Source organism: Crinia signifera, chromosome 6 (assembly GCF_055691185.1).
Source record: "Crinia signifera chromosome 6, ASM5569118v1, whole genome shotgun sequence".
NCBI classification, from domain to species: Eukaryota; Metazoa; Chordata; class Amphibia; order Anura; family Myobatrachidae; genus Crinia; species Crinia signifera.
In genome coordinates, this window is record NC_139222.1 from 102,347,981 (window position 1) to 102,359,432 (window position 11,452).

The following is an 11,452-nucleotide window of genomic DNA, read 5'->3' on the forward strand; positions in this document are numbered from 1 at the left end:
CTCCAAGTCCTATCTCACATTACCTCACTATGTATGCAGTTTACAATGTATATATGTTTCTGAATTATTACATAAGCTATGCCAGAGGTATCTGGTGCCACACCCCAAAGGGGAGTTTTTAGTGCTTTACTATGCCCAGAGTGTCAGATTCATGTTAGTGTCCCTGTCCAAACAGTACAGTGTATGTATGTACAGTGTATGTATGTATGATTATATATATATATATATATATATATATATATATATATATATATATATATATATATACACACACACACATATCTATTCTATTTCCATCTGGGATGATGTGTGTGTATATATATATATATATATATATATATATATATATATACACACACATATCTATTCTATTTCCATCTGGGATGATGTGTGTGTGTGTATATGTATATATATATATATATATATATATATATATATATATATATATATATATATATATATATATATATATATATATATATATATATATATATATATATATATATATATATACACATATCTATTCTATTTCCATCTGGGATGATGAATTGCCATCATATAATGGCATGTACAGTATATTGTATAAGCATTGTTTTTTATAAATACAACACAAGGGGGGAATTCAATTTGGTGAGTATTGAAAAGCCAGCACTACTGTAATTGCCCAATATGTGTGCAGTTGTGCATCTCCATAATGCTAGGCTACACATAAAATTGAATTTCACCCCTGGAATGATTTGTTTATAGACTAGTTTAAAAGTACACAGGGGGATGTTAATTTCGGCAGACAAATTGTTCCTCACAGTAGGCCTCATTTACTGCTATTGCATTGTGGGCTTGATTCATGTTGGTAAGTAAAGGGGGGGGGGGGGGGGAGCAACTGGACATGCTGCTCTCCAGGTGGGGCAGATGTAACATGCAGAGAGGTTTAGATTTGGTTGGGTTATATTTTTATTTGTCTATGCAGGGTAAATAATGGCTGCTTCTGCATGTAGCCCACCAATACTGGTCAGCTTATTTTTACATTGCATTTTAGATTTCAGTTTGAACACACCCCACCCATATCTGACGCCCCTTTTAGATATACTACCCAGGATTTTAGACCCGGTTCAATCCTGGGTTTTTAAAAATCCCGGGTCCATTGCAGGTGCGCAGGACCTGGGATTTAGCATGACAAAACGCAAGTCCCGGGATTGTGCACGTGAAAAATCCCGGGCTTTTGCCGTATGTCTGAAAGGGGTTACATACATGTTACATCTGCCCCACCTGAGTAGCCCAGTTGTTTTGCTTTACTTACAAACACAATTAAGGACTAGGTGCACTAAATCAGTCAGACTATTTAATGTTTATTGTGTTTTAGTACAAATTAACAACATAGTCATTTTAATAAGTGAGGGCTAAAGAGTTTATTTGAAGATTAACACTGGGGAAGTCTGAACATTTAATTTGGACCATGGATTTACCATACCTGGCCAGTTTAATCTGAATCTGCCTGACTGGACAGTTAGATTGCGTTTTTTATCTTAATATGGGTTTTGGTGTAAGTTGCTTCTGTGTAAAAAATGGATGCTACCTCATTTAAAATCCTTCTGCTGAGTTCCTCCGTGTAGTGGCATATCTCCTGGTACTTGAAGTGGGGCTTCTGCCTGTTACTGCCATTCAGCATCCTGTGTAACCGTGGAAGCCGTGATTGAGACAATATATTTGTTTGAATGATCGGTATATTGCTAATAAGTGCCAAATACTAACCTTTTTGCTTGTTTATGTGACATTACCCTTTTATAACTAGTCTCAAAATACAAATGGGTTCACTGAGAAAAGTTATATTGGAGATTTCACAAATATATGTGGAATTTTCATTACAAGATAGAACTCCTATTTTCCGGGATGGTATTTTATGGATCCTATTTTTGTGCCCTGATGAGGCCCCTAGTGCTTGCTTACCCTGACTGATTTTGTTATGGCCTTACTATGCTGACTGCATGCTCAGTAGCTACCTCATGCAGTGCTTCATCAGTCCCTGTCCCAGTGGAGCTTATAAATTGTACTTTATGCCACATATACATGTGTATGTGTCCGAGTCCAATTATCTGGTCAATATGTTTTTGTAGTGTGGTAGAAAGCAGGGGAAACAGAACACAAGGAGAACAAACAAACTCCTCACCGATTCGACCATATTTCTTTGCTGCAGCAATGCTAGTCACTCTGCACACTGCATGTCTTTGCCCATGCATACTAGAATGCGGGTTACAGTTAAACACTAAAGGGACTGGGACATTGACACTTATCAATGTAACGACACCTCTCCTATGCATATGCAATTGGACCAATCAGCAATAGACGTGGTGCAAGAGACCAGTTAAAAAGCAGGCTTATTATGGCGTATGCACTGCTCTGTATAATCTGCAGTTCTGTCTACACTGTCACTCAGCTTAGCCTATGCTATACAACCTAATGGGGCTTTGTCCCATCTCCAGGTAGGTTTCTCGTTATCTGATACTTGGAAACCTGGTGTAAATCTACGACGATGACACCAAAAGCTCTATCTATCTAAATGGTATATTGAGCCCTAAAGCTGCTAGTATATATTCATTTTCTTCTTCATTAGTTGCAGATGTTTGTTCGCTGTTATGTGGCATTTCTGTGTATTTGACTGCTGCAGTAAGCCAGGTTCCCATTTGCTATATGAAGCAGTAGATAATTGCTTTGGGAGTGTTCTGTATTTCATTACGTTTTATGTAGAATATTATGACTCACATTTAATGACATTGACACAACACTTATGATATTACACTTTATTATATTGTATACAAATAGGCTAATAGATGCAGGGGAGCAGTGTGCACACTCTTGCTGCTTTCAGACATGGGACTTGGGAATTTGCTGTAAAGCTGTTTGGTGCTTTCTCTCTCTAAGCTTTGGTACATATGCCCCAATGAGAGAGCAAACAGACTTTGCCACAGAAAAACAGACCTGAAAGAATAGAATCTGTCCTCACCATCTTATATGTGAAGGAGCCCAGGTGCTGCCTCTAAAGGTCCATACACAGTGGGTGATTATGCCGAGCGTGTATGGACAGCGATGACTGCTGTCATTGTTGGGGGGAAAGCTGTTCAGTACATACATACTAAGCGGCTTTCCCCCTGCCCGGCGCCGTCAGTGGACGGCTTTGCATAGCGCAGCAGATGAGCAGCTTTCCCGGCAATGATGCGGGAGCGCTCATCGCCGGGCTATGCACACTGGGCGGCTTTGAGCTGAGAGCCGCTCAAACTTGCTGTGACCAAGTGTGTATGGGCCTTATAAATTTCCTCATAGACATACAGTATATGAGCCCTAGTGTGCATATATGTCTCCTTCATGTCCAGGTGACTTAGAACTGCCCATGGATGTTCTGCACTTCGGCAGCACTTAGATTCACTAACACAATAACATAAGCAACTACATATGTTTTTGATGTTATTACCACTTCATTTACTTAACATTATTCGTACAGTAATAATCATAGAACATCAATGACTTAACAGGTAGCTAGAAATAACCAGGAAGATTTAACATCTAACACCATGTAAAGTAACTGCTCCAAAATAGCCTGTACAGCTTAGTTACCATTGGCGATGACAGTAAACATTTGTGTTTTTTTTTTTTTTATCGTTTGTACAAGCAAATCTAAGCATAAATATAGGTTGAATACACTTTCTATTATTCCCCAGATATATTATTAGATACTGTACATTTAAACTGGATCTTTTAGTTCTGAATTGAGTAGAGACAAGGGTGTAGATTTAATAAAGCTAAAATAGGTAAGTGGTGTCGCTCTTAACAACTAATCTGTTTCCAAGCAATGCTTTCCCTGTTGTATTCTAGAAATTGATGAATATAATCTGGTTGCTATGGGCAACACCACCATTTCTGTAATGCTGTGTACACACAGGGGGCGATTTTGTCTAATATCAGTGACCATATTGCCCGCAATGGGAGTTTGCACCCGTTTTCTCCCCTGTAGTGATCACTGGTCGCAGGAACATGCTCCTGGGACCAGCTGATTTCCACTGCCGGGCTCCCCCGGCAGTTTCTTTTTCATCAGCGACCATCTCTGGTCGATGATGCAAATGGAACACTGAGCGATATCGCACATTGCAAGCAATATATCGCTCAGCGATAGATCCCCCCGTGTGTATGGGGCTTTAGAAGTAAAGCTATGACATGGGTTCTCATAAAAACCTTTGTTGTCTCCTACTTCAATGTATATATATTTTTTTAAGTGGAACTGACCCTAAACAATGAAAGATGACCATGTTTAAGAACCTCTGCTCTACATGTATAAATAGGATGCAGTTACAATCCCGGCGGTCGGAATCCCGACCGCCGAAATGCCGACACATTCTCCCTCCTTGGGTGTCCACGACACCCCTGGAGGGAGAATAAATTAGTGTGCCGAGCGTAGCGAGGCACCAGGCCCGCTGCGTGGCGAGCGCAGCGAGCCTGCAAGGGGGGGCGATCCACGTCCCCCCCTTGTCGGCATTTCGGCTGTCGGGATTCTGAACGCCGGGATCCCGACCGCCGGGATTCAATACTGAATCCGTATAAATACCTCATAAAAAAGGTTATGTATATACATTATTATTTTTATTGTTAAAAGAACTTTAAGGGCTCATGCACATGGGCACTTTAGCAGGAGATGTATGAAGCAATGAAAATCAGCTTTGAGATAATTTATCTAGTACGATCTATACACTTATATGTAGCAGCTGATTGGTTGTTATAGGCAACTTCTCAAATGTCTCATACATCTTCCTCTAAGAAATAATGCTAGTTAAAAGAGCAAACAAAACATGTTCTAACTTTAACAGAACTACAGAAGCACTTTTGTTAATGCAACTATCACAGCTCTCCTCACAGGACTTTGCCCTTAATGAGTGGTCTCGTAGAACTCTATTTCATTTTAAGTTGATGAAAGGGAAACAAATGGAACATTTCTCAGAAAAGGTTCTGTTTGTGTACAGATGCATTCACTTTAATAATATTTTGGACTGTCATGGGGTTTATAGCATCCGATCTATGGGCTAAAGTGACTGGACAGGCTGGGTTCAGCTGTATAAAACTGCTCAATCCCATCAAAATGCTGGGCTTAACCCAACAAGTTTTGGGCACCCAAATTGGTCACTTTTCAGCTGGCGGATATGTGGGCTGAGAGCTGCAGTGTGTCTTCACCTGGCTCAGTGCACCCAGTGGCGCAACAATTGAATTGTTCTGTTGGGTGCCATCTTGTGGTGGCTATGGGATATGTAAAAGAAAACCTGACATATATCCAAATATAGTACCGCCTTCAGAACCCACAAGTGCAAGAACACCTGAGAAATCAGGCACAGGTGAATTATACTAATTGAGTTTGACTTATGTAGAAGGTCCTCTTAACTTCTATAAACTTGAAATAACTTATATTGTATTTGCTTTTCAACCAAGCTTGTTCTGTTACATGTAACCATCTGTGTTTTAATTTTAAGGTAAGGTATGTACTGAAACGTTATTCAATGGGGTTATGTACATGAAAGCATAAATATCTTAAATTCTACCTCTGGAAACACATGCACTCACGTGAATGTTATTAGATGTACTTTTTAAATGTGGACTATTGAAAAATTGAGATCTGGATCCTTGGTTTCATGCATGTCATATTGTTCTGTTACTAACCTTTCCAGGCCTGGGAACATTCTGCTGTGCATTTTAATTGGGATTTTCTGTGTATGTTCCTCACAGACATTTAATTCATTCTGATATGATGGAACATTTCTTATATTTAGGAGTGCTATCACATTTTATGAGGTAACATTTATTCACTTTTTAAGCCTCTACCAGTGGAATTTTGGTGTGAAGAATTTGTGAATGTTGCAGATATTTAGCAATTTAACTAATTGACATTAAGGTTCTGCCACATCACAGTGTAAAGCTGGCCATACATCTACAGATCGATTGTCAGATTGTGCTGGTTGGAGCAAAAACCTGGTAATATCTGAATGGCAGTTTTTCAGCATTCAAGGCAAATGGTAAACTGTCATTTGCTCTCATCCATTACCAGGATTTTGTTCCAATCTGACAATCTATCTGTAGATGTATGGCCAGCTTAAGCTTACAGCTGTCTAGAATACATGAATCCAAATAGTGTTGTCTGGCACCAGATGATTTCAGCAACTTATATTTTAGTTGTCATTATCTGTAAGTGATAAGGGGGTATGTCTTATCACTGAGACATTAATGTCATACTTGTCTGCCTGAATCTCTCCATGAGGGAGAAATGTGGTGAGCTAGTTAAGTGATATGTGATTCACCACAGGTGATGGCAATCCTACATAGACAAATGTTTCCTTTTACTCCATTTCTGACTGGTAGATCTTAAGTAAGGCATGTCCAAACTGTGGCTCTCCAGCTGTTGTGAAACTACACATCCCCATACCTCCCAACATAACCCTCTCCAGGAGGGACACAATGCTCTGCTCCTGGACTTTCCTCATAATAATAATAATGTATGATTACCCGCTTCTGTGTTGAACAGGTTAATTAATAAGAAAGGTGTTCCACCACAGGTGATGGCAATCATATAATAAGAAGGAAGTGCAGGAGAAGAGCAATGCATCCCAGAATGCTTTGCTATCGTTTTAGCATTCTCTTATAGCAAAAAGGCAGCTTTAACTATCCTTGTTTGTATCTTTGACAAACAAAATAGTAACCCCCTGCTGCAGCCTCCAAAGTAGTGATTATTTAATTAATGCTTTTACGATGGGAAAAAAAAGGTTTGCTTTAATATGAGACAAGTGAGTATGGGTCATAAGGTCGACAAGCATTGGGTTAACCACTGAAGGTCGACATGGGCAAGTTTGACAGTGAAAAGTTCGACAGGTTTGTTTTTTTATCCTGAATGTTAACATGGATACTGCATTGGTGTATTACTATGCTCACCATGCTTCAGGCTCAATGCCTTGCTACGCTCGTCCCACTATTTTATTCTCCCTCCACGCCCTAGAGCAGGGCTGGGCAACACCGGCCCTCCAGATGTTGATGAACTATACATCCCAGCATGCCTTGCATCAATTTCAGCATGGCCACATAGCAAAACTAATGCAAAGCATCCTGGGATGTGTAGTTCACTAACATCTGGAGGGCCGGTGTTGCCCAGCCCTGCCCTAGAGAATGGTAGGGCATGCGATATCACCTGTTGGCTCAAAATAACTTGAAAAACCTATGTTGACCTTGCCCATGTCAAACTTCTGAGGTGGTGACCTAAGCCTGTGTTGACCTTCAGTGGTAGACCCAATGCATGTTGGACCTTAGCTCAGTGGTTCCCAACCCTTGTCCTCAAGTACCCCCAACTGCAAGTTTTACAGATCTCCTCACAGAATCACAAGTGACATGATTAGCTCCACCTGTGGATCCTTTTAAATGTGTCTGAATAATGAGTGCACCTGCCGGGTGACCTGCAAAACATGCACTGTTGGGGGTACTTGAGGACCAGGGTTGGGAACCACTGCCGTAGGTATTTCGAACTAGCAACCATATACCAGACAAGCAATCCCATAATGTAAGGCAGACCCTGAAGAATGTACAATAAAGCTTTTATCTTGTAGCACATGGACTCACAACTAATGTATTGCCCCACTCGCCATGCTTTGTTCCCTTTTATAGGCCACATGTATGATGTAACAAAAATGAAAATAATTGCAAAACGTTCAAGCCGCCAATATGCTTTCAATCTATTGCCTGTCAACCAAATACCCTATGACCATTTTTGCCTTGTTTTAATTAATATGGGGAGGATGGTGCATTTTAATCTGCAGGGAACGGCCCTACCATTCATATTTTGTCACTGTTAAATATGTTTCGTACCTTCACAGCACTCAGGTTTAGAGTTATACAGCAAGCTGACATGGGGAAGAGTATTGTGCAGCTTGATAAATCTCCTGAGAGTTATACTTCCAGAGTAGAGTTTCCTGCCCCCATTTTGATGCTTCTGCGGTGTGTACTATAGAAAGTGGGTCCAGCAAACATTATAGCTTTGTGTAAATCTCACTGTGTTATTGTGTGTATGAAATATACTTATACAAACACTTTAACAAGTGTTCATTCTAGCACCCGCTATCTTTGAAAACCCATGCAGTTCCTCCCTGCCTGCTGTAGTGCTTCTAGTGTGGTCTGTGTATCAGCACTGATATGCAAACCAGACCTGTACTAGAAACATCACAGCAGACAGCGACACCCCAGGCAGGGAAGAGGAACTGCATGGGTTTTCAAAGATAGCGGGTGTTAGAATGAACACTACAGTATGGTATTTTACATTTAACTTCTGTTTAGCTTCAGTATTTAGTTAGTCTCAAGCCTTTAGAGCAGGGGTGGCCAAACTGGTCCTTGAAATCTAACAACGGTCCTTGTTTTCCAAACCATCTAGCTGGTACACAGCTGTATTCATAACTAATACCCCTTTTCCATCTACAAACGAGGTTGGACGTGGCTTGTGAACCCTTTACCACTAGCATCCCCAACTGGCATGCCAGGCAGGTGATGTCACCGGAGGCAGGTCCTGCATTCATTTTTACTATAGATCCACAAGTTGCCTGAAAAATATGAACCATTAGTAGATCTTGAGGACAGGTTTGGCCACCCCTGCTGTAGGGTGTCTAGCCTGTACATAAGTGACTTTCCAGTTAGATACATCCTGTTAAGTATTGTACCTTACTTCAAACCCAAAATAGTCTGTCCTATTACAAAACAGAATGACTTGTTACAAGATTTTTTTTTTCTTTGCTACTACTAGACTGTATTACAGAATATATCTTACGGTAGCAATTTCTAAATGTACCCCCCCAATAACAATCGCATGCTTTTACCCATATGTACGGTATTCCAACCTTTGAGGTGTATGTGTTCCCATCAATGCTATTATTAGCTGCCTTAGCTCACTTCAACCAAACACAAGTTAGACTTACATTACTCTTACTAATAAGGGAGAGAAAAAATAGATTTGATAAAAGCAGCATCAATCTGCAATAACATAGCAGGCTTTCTCAACAAGTGTATTATGCTATAACAAATAAATCTGACTAACACAGGAAGGAGCTAACTTCTCACTGGTTGAGACCAGTCACTATTGAGATGGTTCTACCCAAAGCAACCAATGAAATGCTTGCTCACAGTTTTGTAGTGGTATTTAAAAATAAAAACCCATCCAATTGGTTTAATTTGGTAAAGCGGCTTTTTCTACACATATACTGTAAGTACAGAACATACAACTGCAACTCACCTGTGTAATCTTGCATGTATTATGAAAGTTGTAATTTATAAATAAGTTCTCAAATGTTCCATATGGTTGCAGCATCCGAGAACAAAAAGTATGCTATAGAGCAGTGATAGAGAACCTTGGCACACTAGCTATTGTTGAACTACACATCCCAGCATGCCCTGCAACAGTTTTGCCATTTGGCCATGCTAAACCTGTTGCTGGCAAATATATGGGGGTTAGAGACCTGTGCTTCTACAGAGTGAATGTTTTCATATCAATTTCAATTAACTGATTGGCAGTGTGACCAATAAAACAATTGCATTGAAGCACGGCTTTGCTTAGTTTTCACACCACCCACATCTAACCTGTTTCATAGATATTACAGCCATAGGAATGTTTAAAACAGTCACTCTGGAGGATCGCATAGCTTTGATATATGAATTTGAGAGGTAAGCCTCCTCTGTAGGGAACCAGCAGCTCATACTAGTAATCCCCACGATCAGTGAGCGCTGACCATCTTCCTATTAAAACGGTCGCACGGTATGCTGGGATGTCTAGTTCATCAGCTGGTGTGCAAAGGTTCTCCATCACTGTTATAAAGGCTCCAAACGCTTCTCTGCTGTATAGATGTAAATCACCCAACTTTATTCAGACTGAGCGGCAAAGGGAAAAGAAAAAAACAAAACGTATGTGGCTACACCAATGGGATTTAAAGTAGACAAAACTTCAGACGACATAATTATGAGTTACGTAGGAGAATGACAAATGACTGAATACCTCCAGGCATACATCTCAGAGCTTTTTCCCGCAACTAATTGGATATGTGACAACACAATATAGAGTTATCAAACAAACAGATTTCCATTCAGCGAACATTGTACATCTGTTTGGCTGCTATTGTATTACAGCACCTTTTATTGTGCAAAAACTTTTCTCCCCTTACAAAAAGTACAGAACGCAAATATTATTCCATTAAATTGTACTTGAGCAAAGTGAAGCCAACAAATATTGAGGGCTGCACCAATAGAAAGGAGGTTACAGCTATGCGTAAGATGATTATACCTGAACTACAAATTCAGATTGAACAGATATCCGATTAAAATAACAAACATTTTTTGTGTGTGAATGCTCAAGTCCCATGCCTGGAGTTTAGCTGGTGATTTGTGCTTGCTGGGCCTTCATATGCAAAATATCTCATCCTGTTGCGTATAATAAAAAGATGGACAGCTGTGTTACATTTCATATCAGTATTCACTAAACATTTGTTCATTTGGGAATGTGACCAATTTACTTTATAGTGATTAATGTGTATTTTAGACTACCCAGTCCTCTAAGAATAAATCACATGGTACTGTAGTCAATAATACAACTGTTAAATGAATGTACAGACCTACATTTACCTGGCTCTCTGGGCATATTATATGTAAGTCTGCAATGCAATTGTGCTTACATAGATTATTCAACACAAAGTAATATTGGTTTAACTGTAAAGAGCATTTTTGGAAATAGATATTAAATTGTATGCTTTATGAATTGCTACATTTATGTACATGTTTCTGATTGCAATGGAAAATCAGTCACCAGAAGAAAGCATTTTACGTTATATATACACACACATGTGGACATAAGAAAATGCTCTTTCGTATAAAGCCAAAAACCTATAGCTATAGTTTTATTAGAATATAAAATACATATTATATTTGTGCCAGTAGAATTGTCATCCCACTGTGGACCAATCACTGACATTGTAGCACTTTGATATAAATAGTTTGGTTTATTAGTAGAATTCATACAATGTTTTGTAATACAGAAAGGGGAAATGTAAACAAAATGTTCTATTTTTTTGTTTCAAGAGTGAAGATTGCTAAATAAACAATTACTAGATGACATGTTGGTCATTGTCTCATTCAATACACAAACTTTCTTATGTAAAGGCACCCATACACCATGCGATTTGGGCCCTATTTCACCAGAATCTGGCACATCAGGCCGTGAATTTGGCCCAAATTGCGCATTTGGCATCAGATACGATGCACAGTCCTGTGCGCATCAGACCCCGGAGACCTTTCTTGTTGCCCATATTATCTCCAGGTCAGACCCTCTCCCGGGGGACTCAAGGGGAATTGGATGTGCGTTATATATAGTGTATGGGGGCCTTGAGTCTACCCTACACTTGGTAGTCCT